We start from the raw sequence: 26,284 nt of genomic DNA, 5'->3' as shown, positions 1-26,284 counted from the left end.
TTGTTCTCTGTATAGCACAGCACTTAAAACCCAACTACACAGTCAAACACATCAGCAAAGTATTAGGTGGAAATACAGAAAAAATCCCTACAGGTGGCTCAGACCCAAAAGCCAAATAAACAACTGATGGCTGCTCACAAGATCAACCTTATCTGACAAAAAAGAGCAGAAGTAGCTCTTATTTTCAGTTCATTTTCCAGCTACCCTGCTTAGCAAGCTGACACCAACCCACCTGAAGAGCACCACACAAGTATCCTAGAGACCAATTTGAGAAGTGTTCAGGTATTTCACTGGGAGACAGACAGGAAGCTCTGCCCTGGTACTCTACAGCTGTTCTGAAACACCTTCCAGAGCTTTAACTGGAGCTTTTCCCATCTGCCCACCTGCACTTCTCTGACCAGAAGCACTAACTCCTCACAGCTGAACACACTGAATATTTAGACCCAGGGTCAGACCTAGGCCTGCCATTTTTTGCAGCATAATTTATTGTTTCAGGAAGTTCTAACTTATTTAAGGTATAACTTCATTTAAGTTTAACCTAATAAGAAAAACCTGGCAAGACTTAATGTTAACCCAAAAGATCTATTGCATCATCTGTGTGTTATCTCAGTAAGGTCAGTTAGTCTTTGTGTGAGATTGCATCCAATAACTGACTCTAAATAGCTTTACTTGAATTATCCAGGTAGTAGATAAGCCTTCAAAAAAAACATGTGACCTTCAGTGAGTTATCTGAGGCAGACCTGGGCAAGGATAAGAAGCTCCCCTATGAGCTTTGGTAGAGCACAGCAATGAAGCCAATGACTCTAACCCAACTCTCTGCTACATCAGCATCTGATCCCACACTATTTAAGTCAAATGAAGAGTTCAACTGTCAAGCTCAGAAAGCAAGGAACAAGCTCTGCACAGCACATGATACATTGAGATTAAAAACAGCTCAGGCAAGGGAAAACCAGCTGCACATGTCACACCTGATACCTTCATTGTACTGCACATTATTGTGAATCTGTGTTCACATGTACCTACTGCAGACTTCTGGCTTAGAAGACTTGACAAGCATAACTGCATCTTACCTTCATTGCCACCTGACTCAGACAAGGTTTGAGCAGCCACTTTAGCCAAACATGAGCTAGAACTGCTGGGTCAACAGGCAGAATAAGTAGGTGAAAGTATTGTCACATCAGGACACACTGTTAGATCAATAGAGGATAAAGAGGGGGACAGAGCTGGGAGCAGCAACAGTGTCTCACCTCAAAGCTGCTTTAATATTACAGCTTTTAAGCTGAACTGTGGGGAAGTGTGTTCTTCAATTCCCCCCATTTTTGGTTATTTTTTCACAAGGTAACAAGCGAGACTGGTCAGGGAACCTATTGGCACCTCAAATCCCTGGCACACTCAAGCTTTTCTGCCTCCTGTGATGATACCCAGTGCATGAACCACCAGCGGTACCAACTCTGCTACACCAAGGCATTCCACAGAAGGCTATCAAGTGCCCTCTTAAAAAACTTCCTTTAGAGAAGAGTTCTTCCACTCTATTTTGAGACAAATGGGCTAAAAAACCTCAAAAAGCAGTGTTTGGAGACAAAAGAAGAATCCTCAAAAGGCAGATATTAATGCCTCACAGCACCTGTTGCTAAATACATTTCAAAAAGTCAACCAAGAAACTGAGCATGTACTTGAACTTGGAAACCAGGGCTGCTCCTGCTCAAAGACATGTTGGCCAAAACTCAACAAAGCAGCCATGACTCCATCCTACCATGACACAGCCCATCTGCTTCCAGCAGGTAGGTGCAGCTCTAATTTCAGCTACTGACTTAAAAAAACAAAGCATCACAAGTATATATGCAAACAAGTATAGAAACACACCTCTTAAGTCCATGCTCCTACCAAGTGTCACAGTATATTTACATGCTAAGCATGTTTTCTCCTTTGAAACTCAACTCTGGATTTCATCTACAGGTCTTAAATGTCCTGTCTCTGCCTGGAAAAACATATTCTGGGACAGGTACAACAGAAGAAGTCTCAGCATCTGAAAACAGTACTAAGCAGCACTACTCTGCTCACTGCAGTACAACAGAGCAGCAGCACCAGAGACACAGGGCACAAAACCCCTGCACAGCAGCCTGGGGAGGCCACTACCCCTTGTGAAGGACATGAAGCCCACAGGCCACTGCAACTTGCACAGTGTATCTGCAAAACTCAACACTGCACTTGGTAGTTCAGTCCTGCCAAGCACTGAGCCAACTACACCAGTCAGACAGGCAGTGCTGCCACATGGCTACCTGCAACCAGGGCTAGAGAGTCCCACTGACTGGTTAAGTAGAGTATCCTACCAACCTAAGGGCTTACTCCCTAAAAGGTCCCACCTCACAGGTGCTGCACAGTCTGCACCTAGCAATTGAACATGCCCTACCCAAACAGAAGAAGAGCACAGTTTAATAAAGTTTTTTTGAAACACTCTGCCATCAGAGTGATTCAAAAGTATCTTTACCAGTATAGTAATAGGTGCTTTATTCTAGTAAAGTTTTATATACATCATATTTTTTATGTACTACATTTTCCAACAGTTACATACAGATATATTATTATTATAACAGCTGGTGTCTAAACCAGCTTTAACAAAACACACAAATTCTGTTACCTGTTGTGCTCCCAAACCTGAAGAACAGCTTGGGTATTACCATACTTACCAACAGTTAAGCCACTTGAAATTACGTAGTTACTACTACAAAAGAACAGAGAAAAACAGTTAAGGAAAGCAAAACACTCTCTGTGCCTCCCACTACCTGCCAAACCAATCCCAGCTCCCTTTATGAATAAGAACCCTGCTCTTAACAATGGAAAAATTAAGACTTGATATGCTCATAGCTTACAGAAAAACTTAGCAAAGTAGTTACTTTCCCACCAAAACCAGCTGTGTTTAATAGGAACTCTTCCCCCCAAAAAAAAAGACTACACCCACCCACAACCCCAGAGCTTTACCCAGACCCACAAAATGAGTTTCCTGTGCAACTACAGCTGAGTAAGGAAACATTAAGAAGTGAAAAACCTTAAATACACCCCCTAAAAAAAACCAAAAGCTTAAAAAACCTAAACATTAAAGAAGCTTTTGCTTCAGCAGCTGCGTAACAATAACCTTTAGGATTACAGACTAAATAATTCCCATTGAGAAAATCTGGAAAACCAACAACGCCCACCCTGACCTGACCACAGCCATACCAAGAATAACCCATTTCCCACCGTTTGACGCACTACTAACCTGAACAAAAGCTCAGCCACTCTAATAAAAAAAAAAAATAAACCAACAAAACCCCCAAAATATCCTAACTCCACACAAAAAAAAAACCAACCCGCGCCAGCACCGCAGCCCAGCCACCCCCAAACCGCGCACGAGGCGCCGCCGCCCGACAGCGGCCCTTATGTCCTCCCGCCCGGCTCATGATTGGCGCGGGCGGCGTGACGATCCCAGCGCTGATTGGGCAGCGGCAGTCTGGCCCCGCCCCTCGCCCCGCCCCGCCCGCAGGTGCGCGGCGGCCCCCGAGGCCATAAGAAGCCCCGGGCGGGGCGCGCGCCGCTGCAGTACCGCGTGCCGCCGCCAGGGGGCGCCAGGGCGGGCCCAGCGCGCGGCGCCCCGCGCAGACGGACGCCGCGGCGGGAGCAGGTGCGGGCGGGGGGCGCTGCGGGGGTCCCGCTGACTGTGGGGGGGTCTTGGGCTGGAGGGGGTCCCCCCGCCGCGCCCGGGGGCCGTCGCTGGGCGGCCCGGGGGACTCCGCCGTGCCCTTGGCGAGCGCCGGGCCCGGCCGCGGGGAGGGGGGACTGGGCCCGGGCAGGGCTGGGGGCGGTTGGACCCGGCTGCGGTGTGGGGAGGGGGTGTCCTGAGCCGGGCGGGGTCTCAGGGGTGCTCGGGGCTGGGGGGGTGCTGCCTTCCTCCCGGCGGGGTGCGTGAGGGATGTTGGGGCCTGACGGGGATGTGGGGCGGGGGGCGGGGGGTCCTCGCGAGTTGGGGCGGGGGGGTCCGGGGGGGCATTTCTGTCCCGGAGCAGCTCCGGGGGTTCGGGCGGGGGGTGCGGGACCCCCGTGCGCAGGTGCCGCCTGCACGGGGGGGCTGCAGCTCTGGGTTCCAGGCTGTGCCCGGGTTGGTTCCAGCACGGCCGCCCGCACCCCCGGCTCTCGGGGCGCGTTTGGGCACCGCTGTGGGCGGCCGGGCAGGTGCTGCTTCGCCGGCGCGTTCGGTCCCTGTGGGCACCGCGGCTGCGGCTGTTGTTGTTCCCAAAGCTGCTGCCCTTGCATGTCACCTCCAGGGGCCAAAGTGGCCGGGACACGGGCATCCCCCCATGTGGGCTCAGGGGACGGGGGGCTTTGGGGTGGGGGCCGCAACTGTGGGTGCTGCCGCGCCGTGAGGGCTCTCGGGGGCTGGCAGATGCGGGTCCGTGCTGGCTCTGCGGCGATGCTGGGAGCTGTGTCGGGGGCGTCCTTTGGTGGAGTTAACATGGCTTTGGTGCAAGTTTTATGGTTCTTGTGTAATGCAGGTACTGCTGGATTTAACAGGACACCGAAAGGAGACGTTTTCTGTGGATCGCTCTGGGCTGCACTGATTTCCAGCCCCGGACAGGCCAGGACAGTTTGGCTGCACAGGTGGGCACACTCCCTGGACACAAGGGCATGGTCTTGGCATCCGGACCCCCAGACTGGATGATTGAGTGACTGTCAGCATTTCCTGGGGTTCTGCAAAGAGGGGGAGCAGATTCTAATTCCAGTGAGTATCGGGGCACATGAAGACTACCCAAATTGGTGCCACAGGCACTTGAACGGGTTCCACCTGATTCTGTTGCCTGGGTGGGTCCATCATTTCTCCTAGTTCTCAGCTTCAGGTGTCAGGAGTTACTTTGAATAACGTTTTTTTTGTTTCTTCCTTCAGAAACCCCAGAGCTGCAGCTGGTTCCCAGCAGGGCCGGGGCTGGGGGAAGACACGTCCCCCACGCTGCTGAGGGCCGCAGAGCTGGGACCAGAATGGCCACAGTGGTTCTGTAGGTCACCCAGACAAGAACAGCCTTTGTGTAGGAGTTTCTGGTAAGACTAAGGGTGTAATTAAATGCATTTTTGTTTGGTTTTGGTTAATGTCCTTTATTGGCTGAAGTGTTTAAGCAGCTGTTTGCCAGTCCCCTGTGTGTGCTTGCCAGCCACGGGCTATGGATAAGGTGTAAAGTTAAAACTTAAGATTCAAGGTTAAAGTTTTGACTTTGCACAGCAGTTGTTGTATTTGTGCTTTGATTTTTACCACCCTTTTCTTTTCTTCCCAGAAAAACAGTGTTTTATTGTCCCCTGTCTCTCACCGAGCCCTTTCCGTCCGTGTCCCTGACCCCACAGTCTCTGAGCCGCTGGGTTGTCGCCAGGAGCCCACGAGTGACTGGGGGCAGGATATGGTGCTGGCTGCTGGCCGCGATGTTTCCCTGCTGCGGGAGCTGCCGTCGCAGCGCTGCCCATGCTGCCCACGCTCCGGCAGCTCTGCAGGGCTCTGCTGCGTGCCGGGCACGACGGCCGCTCACTCACAGGGCTGCCGGCATCACTGGGGCAGCCCTGGCTCGGGGGAACTGGTTGGCACCGCAGCAACTCCCACAGCTGGTGAGCGGGGACTTTGGTGGTGGCTGCGGGGACTTTGCTCGGGGAGCGGGACAAAGGAGCAGAGCTCCTGGGGTCTGGGGCTATTGAAGACCTGGGGGCTGATGCCTGCCTGCAGGACTCACTGCGAGGGGCTCGGGGAGCCGCAGGGGCGGCTCCAGGCAGCGGCAGCTGCTGCCCATGCCCCTGCCCGGGTGTGTTGAGAAAACGGCCAGCTCTAACGGTGACATCAGTTGGTCTTTATTGTATGATAGCATATTGACTGTGCTCCTCTGTGCCAGTGCCCACTCTACACCACAGCGCGATGAGGCGGTGGAGTTTCGCTGGAGACGTGAGCAGCATTCGTGCTGGAGTGAGACAAACTAAAGGACATCCTGGCCCTGGGCGTGAGGACTCTGCTCTGTGGAAGCTGCGAGCTGTCCCTAAAGGATAAAGGACACCCCCGACATCCGAGGTACCACGATAGCCTCCCAGCCCAGGGCCTGGTGACTCCCAGTGGGTTTTGGCATTGACCCTCTGGGTCCCCTTTCAGGGGGCAGCAGCTGCAGTTGGCCTATGGGGCTGGGGGTCCCCAGCAGCTCCTGATTTCAGCCACGAGATCAGCCCCTGCTCAAACCATCAACCAGCAGTGGTCGCACAGGCTCCACATGCCGCATCTCCCACCTGGTCCTGTCCCTAACAGGGGGGGCTCCTGTCCCACCTCCAGACCTGCTGCAGAGGGGCTGCGGGAGGAGCCCGGGCTACTGGTCCTTGCTGCTGGCCACAGCTGTGGTGGTGGAGAAGCTGCGGAGGGGCCTTGGCACACCTGTCGGCAGCCCTGGCACGCTGGCTGGCAGCCCGGGGTGCATATGAGCGCTCCCCATAAAAGCAGGGTTTGCCCGCGGTGACGGGTTTTGCGGCCTCTGTGGAGGTGGCACGGGAAGAGGCACCGTGGCTGCACAGACGAGGTGGGGATGGCCGGGCTCCTCCAATGCCATGGTCACACGGGGAGACAAGTGTGCACCAGGGGACCCTGGGCATGGAGAGCTCCCCAGGCATCCCACAGCAGGCATTTGGGGGTGGCTCTGAGCCCCATAGGGAACCATTGGTTAACTTAAAAACTTATTTTTCAGCTCAAAACGTGCTGTGATAGGAGCAGAGGCTGCTTCAGAGACCCGCACCATCTCCTGCAGCCCCATCGGTGACAGGGTGAAGCCGGCCTGGCCAGGTCCAGGACCAACGGCCATCCTGGTGCTGCCAGTCCCTCAGGAGGTGTCGGTGGCCCAGGGGATGCCACGTGGCAGTGCCGACACGTGGGGAAGGCTCATCCTGGCACCCGGTGAGGAGCATGGCCTCGAGGCGGCGAGCGCTGGGGGACGGGGGACGCTGGTGAGGAGGACGTGGCCGGTGAGGTGAGTTGCCCGGACGCGTTGGCTGAGCGGAGCTGCGCGGTGGGACTGGGGCTTGTGAATCCAGGGCCAGCTCTGCTGGCAGGGATCTCCGGGTGCCACAGGAGGCACTGGGGCCCCCAGGGTCAGAGGGGTGGGTGCTTGGGGCACTTTAGCTTTACCCGTTATCACACTGGTGGGGCAACAAGGGGCAGGCACTGTACCCCATCAGGGCTTCCTGCAGGGCCCTTTGGGGGGAAGGAGGGGTCCTGGCGGGGCAGCGCTGGTGTGGGTGCCAGTGTGTGTCCCTTGGGGCTCAGCACCGCAGGGCCAGGGCAGGGTCCCCCCGTGGCCAGAGGCTGTTTGTGGGTGCAGGTGGGGCCCTGGGGGGCCCCATGGTTCCCATCCCCGCAGCCCACCCTGAGCCAGGGCTGGGCGGGTCTGGACCACACGTTTCAGGGGGCTGTGGCTGCGAGGGGTGTTTAGGGAGGTGTCCTGGTTTCAGCTGGGACAGAGTCAGCTCTTCTTTTTAGCAGCCAGAAGAGCTCTGTGTGTTGGTTTTACTCAGAGGCTCGCTCTGAAATGAATGCTGACAGCGCACTGATGTTTGTAGTTGGCACTGAGGTCTCAAGGACTTTTCAGCTGCCATGTTCTTGCCAGTGTGCAGGAGCACAACAGGATAGGGGGGAGCACAGCCGGGACAGGGGGTCCATGACTCTCCTTATGATTTGTACTTAGACTTAGGATTGAAGCCAAACTGGTCAATTAGTATTCCATATCATGCAGCATCATGCCCAGTATAAAAACGAGGGACAGCTGGAAAGAAGGGCCTTTTGCTCTTCAGGGCTCTCACTTTCGGACTCTGAGTGCTCTCTCTGTCTCGCTCTCTATTTTCAGGCCTCCCTTTCATCTGGGATTGCAGTATTGGGATTTATCTGTTTTCGGGATGGTTGTTTGGGACAAGATGGGCCTTGGTCAAGGGGTGGTGCGCAATTACACCGTACATCACTCGTTTGTATATGTTTATCCTCGTGCATATCTGTACGTTTATATATTGGTAGCAGTAGTAGTAAATTGTTCTTATCTCAACCCATGGGTCTCTTTTCCTTTTCTCCTTTAATTCCTTTCCTCATCCCCGGGGGTTGGAGGAGGGTGAGAGAGCGGCTGTGAGGAGTTTAGCTGCCAAATCGGCCTAAACCACGGCAGTCCTTTATTTTTGGCGCCCAACATGGGGCTCGAAGGGTTGAGATAACAACAGATTTGACCGGAATGTGTTAAAGTAATAGAGGTTTTATGATTTAGCGCACCGTATCTGCCGTATATGCTGTTTGTCCGAATTTTTTCACGATTTATTACCTCCGTGTGTTGGACTAGGATGAAAGGCATTTTTCCTTCAATTAAGAGTTTTACTGTGCTATGTTGTGGAATGCTGATGAAATCGTGGGTGTTGGGACTTGTTCAGTATCTGTATTCGGTGATGCAGAGGGGGGTGGTGATGTGGAGCTCATTTATTAATCTTAAGCGCTACCTGGCGGGTGTCGTTGCAATTACACTGGTGGCTTCTCTCCTTTGGAGACCCAGTTCGTAAAAGGAACATCTTCCTTCGTGTTCCCTCACCCCCCCAGGCCGTTTACCAAAGCTTATGTGAATTTTGAGAATACCGAACAGCATTGGAATAATCTAAACGGTTTGAATTTGTTGCAAGGCCTCCTGAATATATGTCGTCTTATATATATATTTAGAGCTAATCCACCATTTAGAAGCGTGTACCAATTCATTTCTCGTGTTATTGTGCTTGCTATCTCAACCGCTGTGACAAGCACTACAGCTGCTCCAACTCTGGCTTCTGGTACTCGGCGCAAAAGCAAACACCCGGCTCAAGCCACTACAGGAGGTGGAAGCGGGTGCTGTTGGGATCCTGCCCAGACCCCGCTGGCACTGGTGCGGTGCTGGCCCCAGCCCGATTCTGGGGCCACTGGTCATCAGTCTGTGCTCTATGGGCCGTGCCACACTGCCAGGATGTGACGGTCCCATGTTTCCTTGTGCAGGAAGGGATGGACGGAGGAGCCTCAGCCACGCCTTGAGCAACCCCCGTGGGGTGTGGAGACCCAGGAAGAAGCCGGGCTGCCTGTGCATGGCCCTGCTCGGAACAGGCTGCCTGCACCCACCCGGAGACACTGCGGCTCCAGGTCAGTTGTTCGCGCCCCTGTTTGGGTTTTTTTTTTTGGTTTGGGCTCCCATTTCTTTCAGGTCCAGGTCACGGACGGCTCCAGTTCAGTTTTGGCTCCAGTTCCTTTACATCTCCTATTTCTTTCTGTTGCGGTTTCAGGTCCAGCTCAGGGATGGCTCTGGCGAGTTTCAGCTCCAGCTCCTCTGCAGCTTCAGGTCCTGCTCGTGGACGGCTCCAGTTCAATTTTGGCTGCAGCTCGTTTTCAGCTCCAGTGCAGTTTTGTCTCCAGCTCATTTGCTGCTTCAGCTCCAGTCGGTCTGTGGCTCCAGCGCGTTTTTGCCTCCAGTTCCTGGGCTGCTCCAGCTCCTCCTCGATCCGTCTCCAGCCCGTTACAGGTTTTACTTGTTCAAACAATGTTGGCTTTTGGCCAGGTCGGAAATCCATTACTGTCATGACTTGTGTATGAACATGAACTGTCATAATTGTGCAGTGTCTAAATATGGACTCAGGAGTTAAGGGCAGCAGCTCCGGGGCTTTTCAAGCCGTGCGGTGCCGCTGGGTGCGCTGACTGTCCCACATCTATCCCTGTGCAGGAACGGACAGACAGATGGATGATCCCAAGCCATGCCAGGACCTGCATGGGGTGTGGAGCCCCAGGAAGAAGCTGGGCTGCCTGCGCCGAGGCCGACACTGCAGGGACTGCGGCACAGGTTGGTTGTTTGAACCCCCTTTGGTTTTGGTTGGTTTGGGCTCCTGTTTGTTTCAGGTCCAGCTCATGGATGGCTCCAGCTCATTTGCAGCTCCTGTCGTTTGTTTCTGCTCTGGTTTCAGCTCCAGATCATGGATGGCTCTGATGAGTTTCAGCCCCTGCTCCTGGATGGCTCCAGTTCCATTTTGGCTGCAGCTCGTTTACATCTCCAGTGCAGATTGGTCTCCAGCTCCATTTGCTGCTTCAGCTCCAGTTGTTCTGTGGCACCAGCAACTCCTTGGTTCCAGCTCCAGCCAGTTGCAGCTTGTGATTGATAGAATGAGCTTGGCTTTTGGCCAGGTCGTAAATCAATCACTGTCATGACTTGTATATGAATATGACCTGTCATAATTGTACAGTGTCTAAATATGGTAATGCCTATTCCGGTGGTTGTACGCGCCTTGAATAAACAGTTGGATCCTCGAAAAATGTGTGAAAAGTGCTTTTTCGCCCAGAGACTATCTCATGCGTTTAATTCGGCCTGGTGCATGCCAGCGTCCCAAGCTTTGGGGAACAACGCGACCGGACCCCCACCTCCGGCAGGGGTCCACGCACCATGCCCACCCCCCCTCCCAGCCACCCAGGCCCCAACAGCCTCCCACCTCCCCCCAGGCCCAGACCCCAACACCCTCCCACCTCCCCACTGCTGTGGCCAACTCGGCCCCTGGGTTTGGCCCCAGAAACAGCCGACCGGGTCTCTGTTTCCAAGCCCAAACTCCCAGGTCTCAGCCTCTGCTCCAGCCCCCGGAGCCCCTTTCCCAGCCCCGGGAACGCAGCTCCAGGCTCCGCTCTCGGGCCCGGGAAACACCCGGCTCCCCCGCTGCTGCTGAGCCCCGAACCCCCCAGCCCCACGTGTGATGTCGGGACGGGCCCGGGAGCCCCGGCGGTGTCGGGTGGTGCTTGGAACTGACCGGGGGGGCCCGCGGGGCGGGCCCGGCCCCGTGTGGCCGCGGGCGGCTCGGGCGAGGACGGGGGGCGCCGGGCTCCGGCCCTGCGGGCTTTATTGTGCCCCGGCGCCCCGAGCCCCGCGGCTCTGCCCGCTGCTCCGCGGAGCCAGCGGCAGCGCGGCCGCCCGTGCACCGGCAGTCGCCCACCCGCCTCCGCCCCCGACACCCCCCGGGGCCGCGGCCCCTTCGCTACTGCCGCCCCCGGCCGCTGCTCGACCTCAGCCCCGGCCCCGCAGCTGCCGCTCGCGGCCCCGCCCCTGCCCCGGCCGGGCCCTGCGGCTGCCGCAGGCCGACCCCCCGCGCCTCACCTGGCCCCGCCGGCGGAGCCCGGCCCGGCCGCTGCCGCCCCAGGGCCGCGCCCGACGTCACCGAACCGGAACGAAAGAAGGCATCGCGCGCCGCCGCCGCGGCTTAAATCTGCCCGGCCCCGCCCCGCGCACGCGCCCTGGGGCCCCGCCCCGCGCACGCGCCCTGCGAGCCCGCCCACGCGCCCCGCCCCTCACAGCTGGCAGCGATTCCGCCTCGCGCACGCGCTCTGGGAGCCCCCCCCCCGCGCACGCGCCCTGGAGACCCGCCCACGCGCCCCGCCCCTCACAGCTGTCGGCGATTCCGCCTCGCGCACGCGCCCTGGAGCCCCGCCCCCCCCGCGCCCCGCCCCGCGCACGCGCGTATTTCTCCGCCGCCAGAACTCCACGGGCAGCGATCGCGGCGGATGTCGGTACTGGGGCGCGATTCATCGTTCGGGACGCGGAGCTGCAGCGCCGGCTCGGCCTGGCGGCTTCTCCGGGGGCGGTGAGGTCGGTGCGGGGGCGGTGCTCGGGTTCCGGTCGGTGCTCGGTCTCGCGGGTGCGCGGTGCCGGGTCTGCTGGTGCTGGGATCCCGGCCGGTGTCCGTCTGTTCCTCAGCAGCCGGACTGCGGATGCCGGAACCGGTGGAGCGGGGCAGGGTCGCGGCTGGGCTCGGCCTCGCGGGCAGTGCGAGCTGCGCTCGGGGGCCGGGCTCTGGCCGGGAAGCGGGAACCGGCGGCCGGGCCTCGGGGCCGAAATCCTGCGCTGTCCGCTCCTGCTGCCCGCTCGGGGCTGGAGATGCTCCGCCGGGGTGTCGGGCACCGTCCCGCTTTTGCTGCGGTGGGCGCGGCGGAGCTGGGGCTGTACTGGGGCCGCGGTCACGGAATAAAAGCGGTGGCTCCGCGCAGACGTTCAATAAAGGCTGGAAGCGGTGGGGAAGGCTCGTCGTTACTGGGCTCCTGTTTCGCGGGGACGGGAGAGGGCTGCGGCCGACTCGGCCCCGGGGATGACTTCAGCAGCAGCTTTGGGAGCTCCGACATGCAGGTGGGGCTCTGCTTCCTGCCCCAAATGCAGGACTTGATCTCTGAGCTCTGGAATGGGCCCAATGAGCCCGGTTTGCATCCCAAAACAAAGGACTTGGTCTCTGCTTCACAGCACTCGGTCTCTGTTTCTGAGCCCTAAAACAGCCCAAAGCAGCTGGGGTTCAACACCCAAAATACAGCCCTTGGGGGCTTTTTCTGAGGGCCAAATGAGCCTGGGTTTACGAGGGAAAAATGCAGCACATGGCTTCTGTTTCTCAGCCTGGTCTCTGGCCCCCCAACACGCAGCACTTAGTCTTTGGTTCTGAGCACCCAACTGGCCAAATGAGCCCTGTTCCAGGCCCCAGACAGAAGGGACACAGTCTGCGTGGCCAAGACCTGAACATGTTTAACAGCCAACACTCCCTGAGCCCCAAACACTCCTGGATCCAGCCCCTGTGCCCAGGTCTGAGTCTGCAAAACACAGGACCTGGGCTGTTTCAGAGCCCCCAAACTGGCCTGAGCCTGGCTATAAGCCCCTCTAATGCAGCACTTAGTCTTTCTCTGTGAGCCCACTTACAAGCCCCAAGAACACAGCACTTGGTCTCTGTTTTGGAGCCCTAAATCTGCCCGTATGAGCCTGGTTTTAAGCCACCAAAACGCAGGACTTAGTCTGTGTTTCTAAACCCCAGAAATGGGCCAATGAGCCTGGTGTCGTGACTGAAGAACGCAGCACTTGGTTTCTGTGAGCCCACTTGCAAGCCCCAAGAACACAGTACTCGGTCTCTGTTTTGGAGCCCTAAATCTGCCCGTATGAGCCTGGTTTTAAGCCACCAAAACGCAGGACTTAGTCTGTGTTTCTAAACCCCAGAAATGGGCCAATGAGCCTGGTGTCGTGACTGAAGAACGCAGCACTTGGTTTCTGTGAGCCCACTTGCAAGCCCCAAGAACACAGTACTCGGTCTCTGTTTTGGAGCCCTAAAGCTGCCCGTATGAGCCTTGTTTCAAGCCCCCAAAACGCAGGACTTAGTCTGTGTTTCTGAGCCCCAGAATTGGGCCAATGAGCCAGGTGTCATGACTGCAAAACGCAGCACTTAAGTCTCTTTTTGTGAGCCTCAACACTGACCCAGTGAGCCCCCTTGCAAGCCCCAAGAACACAACACTGAGTCTCTTTTTCTGAGCCCTAAATCTGCCCATATGAGCCTTGTTTCAAGCCCCCCAAAACGCAGCACTTGGTTTCTGGCTTTGAGCCACAAACGCAGCGCTCGGTCTCTGTTTCTGAGCCCGGTTTCAAGCCCCGAACACGAGGGACTCGGTCACGGTGTGTAACGGCCTCTGCTCCGTGTGCCTGAGCCCCAAACCCCACCGGGGTCATTCTCTGTTTATGCGCCCTAAAACCAGCAGCTGCACCCAGTTCTGTGTCTGTGTCTGCACAACGCAGGACTTGGGCTCTGGTCCAGAGCCGGGCCTGCAGCGTCCCGGCTGGGGCAGGCGGGACTCGGTCTCTGCTCCGCAGCCCCCGACCGGGCCGGGCTCCCCAAAACGCGGTGCGGGGGCTCAGCTCCGGCTCTGTTGAGCCTCAGCCCCCGCCCGGGCCCGGCTGTGCGCCCCCAGCCCCCGCCGGAGCCCCAAACCGCCCTGGGACCGGGTCTCCTTCCCTGGGCCCCGAACCAGCCCCGGCAGCCCGGAACTCGCTCCGCGCCCCGAGCCGGGCCTGGAGCCCCGCACCCGGTTCCCGAGCCCCGCGGCTGGGGCTGCGCCCGGGAGCCCCAGCGGGGCCCGGCGGTGCTGGGACACGGCCCGGGGAAGCGGCTCGGACGAAGCCGCCGAGCTCCGTCCCTCCGGCCGGTGCCGGTGCCGCCCCCGCCCCGCGCCCGCCGGGCCCGCCCCGGCAGAGCCGCCCCGGGCCCCGCCCCCCGCGCCGCGCGCACTCACCGCTCCGGGGCCGCGCCCCCGCCCGCCGGGCGCGCCCCGCGGCACGCCCGCTCCTTTTACGGACATCGCCCCGCCCCCCGGGCCGCCCCGGGTCCCGCCGCCCGCCCGCTCCGCAGGGCCGCGGCCTCAGCCGCTTCTCCGCCAAAAAATCTGCCAAAATTCACCCACCACCGACAGCGCCAATTTATTGCTGACACCACCGCGGGCCCGAGGTTGGGGTTGAGGCGCTGCTTTTTTCTCCGACACCTTTTATGCTGTTATGTATGTTTTCGGCTCGTTTAGCTTTATTTTAAAATCGCATTTATGGCCTCATTTATGACATCATTAACTCAGGTCTGGCATAGAAATAAAACAGAAAATAGACTGAATAGGACACTTCCCTTTACTCAGCAACCAAAATGCGACGCAGCAAACAAAAGCAAGTCTGTGCTCCAGCTGCTGGGGAGGGGGGAGCCCCCTGCCCAGCCGGCTGCCCACCAAAGCACCCACCCCTGCACGTGGCAGGGGGTTCCATACACACACAGATACAGATACAGACACATCCAGCCATTTCTCTCCGCTCCCGGGCCAGCACAGCCCGGCCCCGAGGCGCAGCGGCCCCGGCCGAGACAGAGCCCCCGGGGCTCCTGCAGCCGCAGCCCCACAGCCGAGGAGCGGGGCTGGGCTCCCCGGCACGGCCGGGCTCCGCACAGCCCCTCGCCAGGGCCCTCGCTGCGGACCCGCTGCCCCGGGGATGGCCGCAGCCTCCGGCCGCCCCCGCCACCGACCGAGCGGGAGCTGCCGGGGCTCCGGGCACCCCGGGCGGAGGGAGAGCAGCACCGTACCCGCACCCCGGGGGGGCAGCAACACCCAGTCCCCGCCTGGCACCCTCCTGCCCAAAAACCCCCGCCCCCGCCCCCGGCTGAGCCCACCGCAGGGGCGGGGCCGTCCTCATCAGCCGAGAATTGCCCACAGCTGGGGGGCTGCCCCACCCACTGCTGAAACAGATGGGAAAAGGAAAAAAAAAACAAAGCACAAAAAAAAAAAAAAAAAAGGAAAAAAAAGGAAAAAAGCGGAAAAAAAAAGAAAAATAGATTGAAGAGGGGAGAAAAAAATCAGGAAAACCCCATTAACAAAGGAATAAAGAGAAAAAATAAAACGGGGAAAAGAGGAAAAAAAGAAAAAAATTATAAGCAGGTTAAAAAGACAAAAAAGAGAAAAAAAAAGAAAAAAAAGCCCAGGATAAACAAGTTTGTTTTTTTTTTTTAAAAAAAAGAAAGAGGGAGGAAAAACACACGGGGAAAAAAAAAATGTAATACCCAGGAAAAACAGATTTAAAAATGAAAAAAAGAGAAAAAAAAATAAGACAAAAAAGTGAAACACCCAGAATTTTTTTTTTTAAAAAAGAAGCTTAAAAAAAAAAAAAAACAAGAAAAAAAATACAAGAAAAAAAGAGAAAAACGAGAAATAAAACTAAAAATCATGACAATAAGCAGTGCAAAATAAATGCATTAAAGAGCTGATCCACCCTCCCCACCCCATGGGCAGCTGAGGGGGATGTAGCTGGTAAAGCCCCTCCCTATAAAAAAAACACAAACACAAAAAATCACCCCCCCAAAAAAATATGACAAAAAAATAAAGTGAAAAGCAGCAGCAAGAACATGCAGGCCCAACTCAGTCCCCTGCAAGCACCCACCCCACCTCGAGCAGCCCTGGGCAGGGCTCCGTGCCTTGGAGCAGTGTGGTGCTGGGGGACCCCCCCACCCACAGAGCAAGGGGGGGAGGCATCGCTGTATTGGGGGGAACCACTGCAAGGGGGGGTATCACTGCACTGGGTGGTATCACTGCATGGAGGGTGTCACTGCATTGGGGGAGAGTATCACTGCACTGGGTGTATCACTGCACTGGGAGGGTATCACTGCACTGGGGGATATCACTGCACTGGGAGGGTATCACTGCACTGGGGGATATCACTGCACTGGGGGGTGTTATCACTGCACTGGGGGGTGTTATCACTGCACTGGGGGTGTATCACTTCACTGGGAGGGGCATCGCTGGGCTGGGGACATTGCTGCCAGAGTCCTGCCTATGGCAGGTGCCGGGGCCACACGTTCCCAGGAAGGGCCCAGCCGCGGTGGCCATGGCAGGAGAAAGGCCAAGTGCTGGCGGGGACTCGATGTGGACAAAGGCAGTGGCGTTTCAGGCACAGACACACGGATTTATCTCTGTTTCTCTCTACACACTCTGGGGTCACGCCATGCTGCCCTGAGCAGGGGCAGCCCCTGGGCAGAGCCGTGGGTTCAGCGTGTGGGGCTGGTCAGGGTAAGGCAGGCGGGGGGGGGGGGGGGGGGGGGGGTTGCCAGTAAATACAAGGAAATTAAATAAAATGTAAGAAAAATCAAATAAACTCCCCGTTCCTGCAGCAGGCCACCCTCTCCAGCCCTTTTCCCGGAGGCGATGCTCTACGTGCCATGGGGGCACTTTTCTGAGGTGCCACTTCCCCACGTGCCAGAGGGGATGTCTCATTTTTTGGACAGTCCGTCCCCGGCTGCGCTGCAGGTCCCAGATTAAACAACGGGCTCTGTTTATTCAGACTGGTCCTTTTAACTGGGGGAGCACAGGCGAAGGGCATGATCTGTGCAGGACCTCCGAAATCCCTCGAAAATGTGAATTTCCTTCATCACCCTTCCCATTCCTATTGAAACAAAACCACTAAACTCGATGAAAACAAACAAAAGAACCCCAGGAAATCCAGCAGGGCATGGGCTGTGAACATGGGGTGAAACACAGGGCGAGGGGTTGGTGCCCAGCACCCCGCTGATGGGACGCAGCCCGCCCCAGGCTGCCCTGCTCAGCCCGGGGAGGGGGGATGAGGAATATATAACCTTGAAATTGTTTATTTTTTCCCCAGGTGAACCCCAGAGCCCCCCTTTCGAAAGGGTGAAAGAATCTGTGTCCTTCGTTGAACGTTCACCAAGACCTGACACCTCCCAGTCGAGGACGGGGACATCCAAGGGCAGAGGCGGTGAGTCGTTGAATCATGGAATTATGGAACGGTTTCAATTGGAAGGGACCTTCAAGATCATCCCGTTCCAGCCCCCCTGCCATGGGCAGGGACACCCTCCACTACACCAGGTTGCCCAAAGCCCCGTCCAGCCTGGCCTGGAACATTTCCAGGGACGGGGCGATGCCCCGGGACGAGCTGAGCGCAGCAAGGGCTGTGTAGGACTCGCCCGCCGTTCCGTAGAGACGGTGGAAGTGATTCGGGATCGGTACCGGGATGTACGGGACCCTCCCGCACCCTTTGGAGGGAGATCACTGCGCACAAGTCTCGGTACCGGGGCCCAGGACCCGCGTACCGTTTTCCCCCGGTTCGCCCACTCTTTGCACAGTTCCCTCTCCCCGGTTCCCTCCCCGGTTCCCGCCCCGAGCACGCCCCGTTCCCGGCCCCGGGCGGGCCGAGCGCGCGGCGGCCCCCGTAACAGCTGCGGGCGGGCGCGCCCCCGCGGGGGCGGGGCCGGAGGGCGCGTGCGCGGGGCGTGACCCGTTTGACCGTGAGGTTTGGCCGTTTCCGGCCGCCGTCCGGTTCCTTTGTCTGTGCGGCGTTGGGGCGGCCGGCGGCGGAGAGACGGTGCTGCCGGTGCCGGCCCGGCTGTCGCGGTGGGGCCCGGTGAGGAGTGAGGGGGGTCCGCAGGAGCCGTAGGGCCCCGCCGGGGAAGGGGGGGCGGGAACGGCGGGAGCTCACGGCGCCGGAGTTGGGGCCGGGGCGGCGGCGGCGAAGGGGCCCCGGCCCCGGGGGGGTGTCGGGGCCGGGGCGGAGGCGGGTGGGTCGGTCGGTACGTGCCGGTGCCCGGGCGGCCGCGCTGCCGCTGGCTCCGCAGAGCAGCGGACCGAGCCGCGGGGCTTGGGGCGCCGGGGAACAATAAAGCCCGGAGGGCCGGAGCCCGGCGCCCCGCGTCCTCTCCCGAGCCGCCCGCGGCCACACGGGGCCGGGCCCGCCCCGCGGGTCCCCCTGGTCAGTTCCAAGCACCGCCCGACACCGCCGGGGCTCCCGGGCCCGTCCCGACATCACACGCGGGGCTGGGGGGTTCGGGGCTCAGCGGGGATTCGGGGACTCAGCCCCCGGCCCGTTGCGGGGCTCCGCAGCACCGACTCGGCTGGGGCAGACGCCCCCCCCGGGCCAGGAGCTGTTCTGGGGACCGCGACCGGGCACGGGGGGTGGTTCGGGGCTCAGCCCCCGGCCCGGGGGTGGGTTTCACGCAGCAGGAGCATGTCGGGGAGACGGAGAAGCAGCTCGGGGGCTCCAGAGACAGAGCCGCGGGGTTTCGCGGCTCCGAGCCCGACTCACGGGCTGGGAGGGGGCTCAGGGGCTGAGTGGGGTGGTCAGACCCAGGAACATGGGCCAAAACCCCCAAAGTCTGTGTTTTCAGGGCTTAGAAAGGGCGACCAAGTCTTGCACTTTGCATACTCGAACACTTATTCGGTGGCTCAAAAGCAGAACCCAAGTCCTGCGTTTCCAGGGCTGGAAAACCGAGCCCCAGTCCTGCACTGCTTTGCCTTGAAAAAACACCTGAATGGGTGGGTTTGGGGCTTGAAAATGGTGACTAAATCGTGTAGTTTGGGGCTCAGAAACAGAGATTGAGTTGAGTGTCTTCAGGACATGAAACCAGGCTCGTGGGGCTTGAAACTTGAGACTAAGTCCTGTGTTTTCCAGACTTGGACACCGGCTCACTTGAGTTCAGGAGAAGCAAGGGCAAGTCGTGGGGTTTGGGGCTCAGAAACAGGCACAGTGGGGTGAGGCTGAGCTGCTCCCTTTCCCACAGAGACTAAGTCCTGCATTTTGAGGCTTAACACCAGGCTCATCTGGTCAATTTGGGTTTCTCAAATGGAGACAATCCTGCATTTGTCATTGCGAAACCAGGCTCACCTGGGCAGTTGCAGGTCTTGGAAAAAGAGCCCACAAGTCCTGTGTTTTGGGGCTCAGGACCACAGTCAGTCAGTCACATGGTTTCCAGGCTCAGAAGTGGAGCCAAAGTCCTGTGTTTTTGGGGAGAGGTCTCAGAGAGACTAAGTCCTGCATTGTGGGGGCTTGGAACCAGTCCCATCTGGACAGTTTTAGGGCTAATGACAAACTCCTGAGTTCTGGGACTGTGAAACCAGGCTCACCTGGGCAGTTACATGGCTGTGAGAGAAAGAGACCCAGTGCTGTGTTTTGGGGCTCAGGAACAGCCAGTCACATGCTTTTTTGGGGCATGAAACCAGGGTGATGTGGCCAGGTTGAGGGCTGTGAGAGTCTCCATGTCCTGTGCTTAGTGAGTGTGAAACCAGGCCCACCTGGGCAGCTGAAGGCCTTGAGCAGAGAGACCCAGTGCTGTGTTTTGGGGCTCAGGAACAGTCACTCGTGTGTTTTTGGGGCACAAAACCAGGCTCCTTTGGACAGATTTGGGGCTCAGCAGCAGAGGCTGAGCCCTGTGTTCCAGTGCTGGAAACACCGAGGCTGAGCCTTGTGCTGCTGGCGCTCAGCCCCAGGCTCCTCTGGGCAGTTTTGGGGCTGGAAATCATGGACCAAGTGCTGCCTGGGGGGAGCTCAGACTCGGCCTGGTGGCTTTGAAACAAAGCTCATGTGGCCACTGTTGGGGCTTGGGAAAGAGCCCCCGGCCCTTGTCTGGGGGCTTGGAAGCAGTCTCCATGGGCTGGGGCTCAGCCCTGGAGCCCCCCGACCCTTGCTGGGGCTGGCAGAGCCCCTCCGGGGACAGCCCGGCTGAACGAGGCTTTTCGCGATCACAGAGACACCCCCTTCTCCGCCCTGGGCCGTTCCCCGGTGAGCGCAGACAGGCTCGCGGCACCGGTGCGGGCACTGCGGGACCCGGTCAGACCGTGCCCAGGCAATCCCGGCACCGCCGGCGGTTTCTAGCCTTTATTTAGTGCGGGCACTGCGGGACCCGGTCAGACCGTGTCCAGGCAATCCCGGCACCGCCGGCGGTTTCTAGCCTTTATTTAGTGCGGGCGCGGAGCCGCCGGTGTCTGTCCCGTGACACCGACCCCGGCACAGCCCCGACAGAGACCGTGCGCGGAGCCCCAGGCAGGAACAAGGCGCGCGGGGAGGGACCGCGGCCGCCGGTCTCCACTCCCGGCCCAAGTCCGTTTTCGCAGCGCGGTTCCTCCCGTCCGCGACGGCGGGACTGGCCCCGGCCTCCCTCGAGCGTCCGGAGTCCCGAGCTCAGCTCCGCGGCTCCGGGGCCGCAGACGAGAGCGACCGCGCTCCGGGGACAGGCCCGAACCGGGAACTGCCTCCCGAACCGGGAGGAAGAACCGACGGCCCCAGACCCGTCTTCCCTCTCCGCGCTGCCGCATTGCTGCGGCTCCGTGGGGCGGGACCGAGGAACCGGCCCGGCCCCCTGCCCGCCCCGCGAAACCCAGCATCCGCAGCCCCCACCCCATCCCGGCCTCACCGCCCCCAGGCGCCGAACCGCCTCAGCGGGAGCCGCCGGGCTGCGCCAGGACAAAGCTCGGTCCGCCCGAGCGACGGGTCGGCCCGTTACAGCACCTGCCGCCATCGTCGGTCGCAGCGCCGCTCTGCCGACCGGAAGAAGAGTGGCGGGGCGGGGCGGGGCGGGAGGCGGGACCGGGAACAGTGCGCGTGCGCGAGGCGGGGCCGGCAGAGGGGCGGGGCGCGTGGGCGGGGCCCAGTGCGCGTGCGCGAGGCGGAATCGCTGACAGCTGGGGGGGGGGGGGGCGCGCGGGCGGGGCCGCAGGGCGCTTGCGCGGGGCGGGGCCGGGCAGATTTAAGCCGCGGCGGCGGCGGCCGGTCTCCTGTCTCCTTCCGTTCTGGTGGTGTCGCGTGCGGCTCCGGGGCTCCTCCGGCGGGGCCAGGTGAGGCGCGGGGGGTCGGCCCGCAGCAGCCGCGGGGCCGGGGCGGAGGGGACCGGGAGCGGCAGCCGCGAGACCGGGGTTGAGGTTGAGCAGCGGCCGGGGGCGGCAGCGGCGAAGGGATCGCGGCCCCGGGGGGGTGTCGGGGCCGGGGCAGAGGCGGGTGGGTCGGTACGTGCCGGTGCCCGGGCGGCCGCGCTGCCGCTGGCTCCGCGGAGCAGCGGGCAGAGCCGCGGGGCTCGGGGCGCCGGGGCACAATAAAGCCCGGAGGGCCGGAGCCCGGCGCCCCCCGTCCTCGCCCGAGCCGCCCGCGGCCACACGGGGCCGGGCCCGCCCCGCGGGTCCCCCCGGTCAGTTCCAAGCACCGCCCGACACCGCCGGGGCTCCCGGGCCCGTCCCGACATCACACGTGGGGCTGGGGGGTTCGGGGCTCAGCAGCAGCGGGGGAGCCGGGTGTTTCCCGGGCCCTCGAACGGAGCCTGGAGCTGCGTTCCTGGGGCTGGGAAAGGGGCTCCGGGGGCTGGAGCAGAGGCTGAGACCTGGGAGTTTGGGCTCGCAAACAGAGACCCGGTCGGCTGTTTCTGGGGCCAAACCCAGGGGCCGAGTTGGCCATGGCAGTGGGGAGGTGGGAGGCTGTTGGGGTCTGGGCTTGGGGGAGGTGGGAGGGTGTTGGGGTCTGGGCTTGGGGGAGGTGGGAGGGTGTTGGGGTCTGGGCTGGGGGAGGTGGGAGGGCTGTGGGGGGGAGGGCATGGTGCATGGACTCCCGCTGGAGGCGGGAGTCCGGTCGCATTGTTCCCCAAAGCTTGGGACGCTGGCATGCACCAGGCCGAATTAAACGCATGAGATAGTCTCTGGGCGAAAAAGCACTTTCCACACATTTTTCGAGGATCCAACTGTTTATTCAAGGTGCGTACAACCACTGGAATAGGCATTACCATATTTAGACACTGTGCAATTATGACAGGTCATATTCATATACAAGTCATGACAGTGATTGATTTACGACCTGGCCAAAAGCCAAGATCGTTCTAACAAACACAAGCTGTAATAGACTGGAGATGGAATAACGGAGAAGCTGGAGCCACAGAGCAACTGGAGCTGAAGACCAGTCTGCACTGGAGATGAACACAAGCTGCAGCCAAAATGGAACTGGAGCCATCCAGGAGCAGGGGCTGAAACTCACCAGAGCCATCCATGATCTGGAGCTGTCCAGAAGCTGGACCTGAAACCAGAGCAGAAACAAACAACAGGAGCTGCAAATGAGCTGGAGCCATCCACGAGCTGGACCTGAAACAAACAGGAGCCCAAACCAACCAAAACCAAACGGGGGTTCAAACAACCAACCTGTGCCACAGCGTCGGCCTCGGCACAGGCAGCCCGGCTTCTTCCTGGGGCTCCACACCCCATGCAGGTCCTGGCGTGGCTCAGGATCATCTGTTCCTGCACAGGGAGAGATGTGGGATAGTCAGCGCTCCCGGCGGCACCGCACGGCTTGAAAAGTCCCGGAGCTGCTGCCCTTAACTCCTGAGTCCATATTTAGACACTGCACAATTATGACAGTTCATGTTCATACACGAGTCATGACAGTAATGGATTTCCGACCTGGCCAAAAGCCAACATTGTTTGAACAAGTACAACCTGTAATGGGCTGGAGACGGATCGAGGAGGAGCTGGAGCAGCCCAGGAACTGGAGGCAAAAACGTGCTGGAGCCACAGACCGACTGGAGCTGAAGCAGCAAATGAGCTGGAGACAAAACTGCACTGGAGCTGAAAACGAGCTGCAGCCAAAATTGAACTGGAGCCGTCCACGAGCCGGATCTGAAGCTGCAGAGGAGCTGGAGCTGAAACTCGCCAGAGCCATCCCTGAGCTGGACCTGAAACCTCAACAGAAAGAAACAGGAGGTGTGAAGGAACTGGAGCCAAAACTGAACGGGAGCCATCCGTGACCTGGACCTGAAAGAAATGGGAGCCCAAACCACCAAAAAAAACCCAAACAGGGCCTGAACAACTGACCTGGAGCCGCAGCATCTCTGGGTGGGTGGTTGCAGGCAGCCTGTTCCAAGCAGGGCCATGCACGGGCAGCCTGGCTTCTTCCCGGGCTTCCACACCCCATGGGGGGTTGCTCAAGGCGTGGCCAGGGCTCCTCCATCCGTCCGTCCATCCCTGCACAAGGAAATGTGGGCTAGTCACATCCTGGCAGTGTGGCACGGCCCATAGAGCACAGACTGATGACCAGCGGCCCCAGACTGGGGACGGGGCCAGCACCGCAGCAGTGCCAGCAGAGTCTGGCTGGATCCCAAGAGCGCCCACTCCCACCTCCCCAAACGCCCCTCACAGCCACAGCCCCCTGAAACGTGCGGCCCAGATCCGCCCAGCCCTGGCTCAGGGTGGGCTGCAGGGATGGGAACCACAGGGCCCCCCAGGGCCCCATGTGCACCCACAAACACCAAAGGGTCCAGGGGGAGCCCTGATGGGGTGCAGCACCTGCCCTGCCTGTCCCTTGGCCGTCCCACCAGTGGGATGAGGGACAAAGCCCAAGTGCCCCAAACACAAAATCACTCCCCAGAGCGTCGGGGCACTCACCTCACTGGGAACGTCCTCCCTGCTGGTGTCCCCTGGAGCTCGCTGCCTCGGGGCTGTGCTTCTCACCGGGGTGCTGGGATGAGCCTTCCCCATGCGCTGGCACAGTCACACGGCATTGCCTGGGCCACCAACACCTCCTGAGGGACCGGCAGCACTGGGACGGCCGTCACTCCCCGTGCCTGGTCAGGTCGGCTTCACCATCTCACTGACGGGGCTGCAGGAGTTGCTGCAGGTCCCTGAAGCAGCCTCTGCTCCCACCACAGCACCTTTTGAGCTGAAAAGTAAGTTTTTATGTATTTTTTACCCCGGTCCCACCACAAAGCTCTGCTTGGCCAATTTGTCAGGGCACTCACCTCACCAGGCACATCCTCTCCACCGGTGTCACCTCGGGGCCGTGCTCCTCGTCTGAGCATCACGATGAGCCTTCTCCATGCGTCTGCACAGCCACACGGGATTGTCTGGGCCACCCATAACTCCCAAGGGACTGGTGGCACCAGGACGGTCCTCGATGCCATGCTTGGCCAGGCTGGCTTCACCATCACCGAAAAGGCTGCAGGAGGCTGGTGTGGGTCCCTGAAGAGGCCTCTGCTCCTGCTCCCACCACAGCACATTTTGACCTGAAAAGAAGTTTTTACATAAAACAATGGCTTCCCATGGGGCCAGGAGCCACCCCAAAACACCCTGCTGTGGGATGCCCGGGGACCTCCTCATGCCCAGGGACCCCCAGTGCAGCTGCAGTGACACCTCCTGTGCCAGCTCCACAGAGGCCACAAAACCCGTCACCGCGGGCAAACTCCGCTTTTACGGGGGGCGCTCATATGCACTCCGGGCTGCTGGTGGGTGTGCCAAGGCCCCTCCGCAGCTTCTCCACCGCCACAGCTGTGGCCAGCAGCGAGGGGCAGGAGCCTGGACTCCTCTCGCAGCCCCTCTGCAGTGGGTTTGGAGGTGGGACAGGAGCCCCTCTTGTTGGGGATGGGACTGCGTGGGAGACGCAGTGTGTAGAGCCCGTACGGCTGTGTCTGGTTCATGGGTTAAGCAGGGGCTGTTGATCCCATGGATGAAATCAGCAGCTGGTGGGGACCCCCAGCCCCACAAGACAAGCTACAGCTGCTGCCCCCCAAGAGGGGACCCCAGAGAGTGGGTGCTGCAAACCCCCAGGAAACTCACCAGGTTCCAGCCGGGCACCCGCAGGGGATCCCGCACCAGGGGAGAGCGACACAGAGCACTTGCCTGTGGCTGAAAAGGAAAGAGGGAAATCCTTGTTCGTGCACTTAAGGCATCCCAGCCACACTGGGGCACCCCAAATGGGGCTTCACCTGGACTCTCCCGGAGCCCATCGTGCCAGAGTCACTGCTCTGTGACGCCAGCGATGCCGGGAGGGTTTCAAAGCCGCGCCAGAGGGGCTGGGATGCCAGCGGTACCTCGGCTGTCGAGGGTGTCCTTTATCCTTCTTCAGGGACAGCTCGCAGCTTCCACAGAGCAGAGTCCTCAGGTCCAGGGCTGGGACGTCCTTCACTTTGTGTTACTTCAGTGTGAACATCAGCCACGTCTCCAGTGAAACTCCACCACCTCATCATGTTGTGGTGTAGAAGAGGAACTGGTACAGAGGAACAAAGTTAATACACTTCCATATGATAAACATAAAATACTGCGTTAACCAAAAGGTAACAAAAAAGCATTTAATTACACCCTTAGTCTTACCAGAAACTCCTACATGAAGGCTGTTCTTGTCTGGGTGACCTGCAGAACCGCTGCGGCCATTCTGGTCCCAGCCTTGTGGCCCCCAGCAGCGCAGGGACGTGACCCCCCCAGCCCAGGCCCTGCTGGAACCAGCTGCAGCTCTGGGGCTTTGGAAGGAAGAAACCAAAACCATTCTTCAAAGCAGCTGCCCACACCTGAAGCTGAGAACCTGTTACCGAACAATAAAGGGGTTAAAGTTTTGTGTAACAGTTTCATGAAGGGTTCAGTGGGCAGTAGGTGATTTACACATACCTAAAGAAACTAACAAGATGTCCATCCTTGAAGCTGTCAGCAGTGATTAAAACAGAGGCTCTTTATCAAGAACTGTCTGCCCTCGGAGGGAACATCCCCGAAACTGCAGAAACTGCATAAACTTTGTTATCATGTTTTTCTAAACTGTGAACATGCAGTGACTTGGGGGAAAAGGTAATTCCGGCAGGGGGAGATCGCGACCACCGACTCACGGACCACCTACCCTAATTACACCCCAGACCCAAAAGAAAGGGGCGGAGGAGGAAAACTGAGCATGCGAAGTAATTTACATGAAAAGCGAGAGAAAATTAACCAATTGTTTAAGAATATGTAAATATGTTATGAATTATGCATGATTGTAGGGTATAATTTTCTGCCCAGAAGCCGGTGTGCACGCTAGGAGGAGAAATCCCCCGTGCACCCAGCGCTGCGATAAAGAATACCTGCTTTCTAAAACTCTAAAACAAGTCTTGGAAAGTTCAGTTTCCTTTTCAGGTATCAGATTTGGCGACCCAGATGGGACTCTCTCTGTTCGGCTGCAGGACCCGCTGAGAACAGGACTCCCTTGGGCGCCCCCAGGGATTTCCCCGGAGGGACTCCTCGCATCAATCGGATCACTGTGAGAACAGACAAGGACCACCTTCCATCTTAGAAAAGGTATTCTTTTTGATTCTTTTGGGTTGGGGACTGGTCCATTAGGGTAGCTCTCTGTAAGCCGTACGCAAGATAGCGTATACCGGGCAGCTGGCACCTCAAAGGTACACTTTGGTT

At 59.0% G+C, this 26,284-nt stretch overlaps 2 long non-coding RNA genes across 2 annotated transcripts; one reads left to right on the top strand and one right to left on the bottom strand.

Annotated features, from left to right (window-relative positions):
* Positions 1-5,528: 5,528 nt before the first annotated feature.
* Positions 5,529-6,806, top strand: LOC147528676 (uncharacterized). Its single transcript, XR_015222154.1, has 3 exons — positions 5,529-5,619; positions 5,898-6,070; positions 6,729-6,806. It is a non-coding gene; the product is annotated as an uncharacterized LOC147528676 (long non-coding RNA).
* Positions 6,807-23,012: 16,206 nt separating this feature from the next.
* Positions 23,013-25,311, bottom strand: LOC147528675 (uncharacterized). Its single transcript, XR_015222153.1, has 5 exons — positions 24,943-25,311; positions 24,689-24,757; positions 23,875-24,138; positions 23,522-23,795; positions 23,013-23,101 (listed from the first exon to the last, which is right to left on the bottom strand). It is a non-coding gene; the product is annotated as an uncharacterized LOC147528675 (long non-coding RNA).
* Between the last annotated feature and the right edge of the window lie 973 nt (positions 25,312-26,284).

This window comes from Tauraco erythrolophus, chromosome 5 (genome assembly GCF_009769465.1).
Source record: "Tauraco erythrolophus isolate bTauEry1 chromosome 5, bTauEry1.pri, whole genome shotgun sequence".
NCBI lineage: Eukaryota > Metazoa > Chordata > Aves > Musophagiformes > Musophagidae > Tauraco > Tauraco erythrolophus.
Note: the sequence above shows the minus strand (reverse complement) of the source record. Positions and strands in the feature narration are given on the sequence as shown.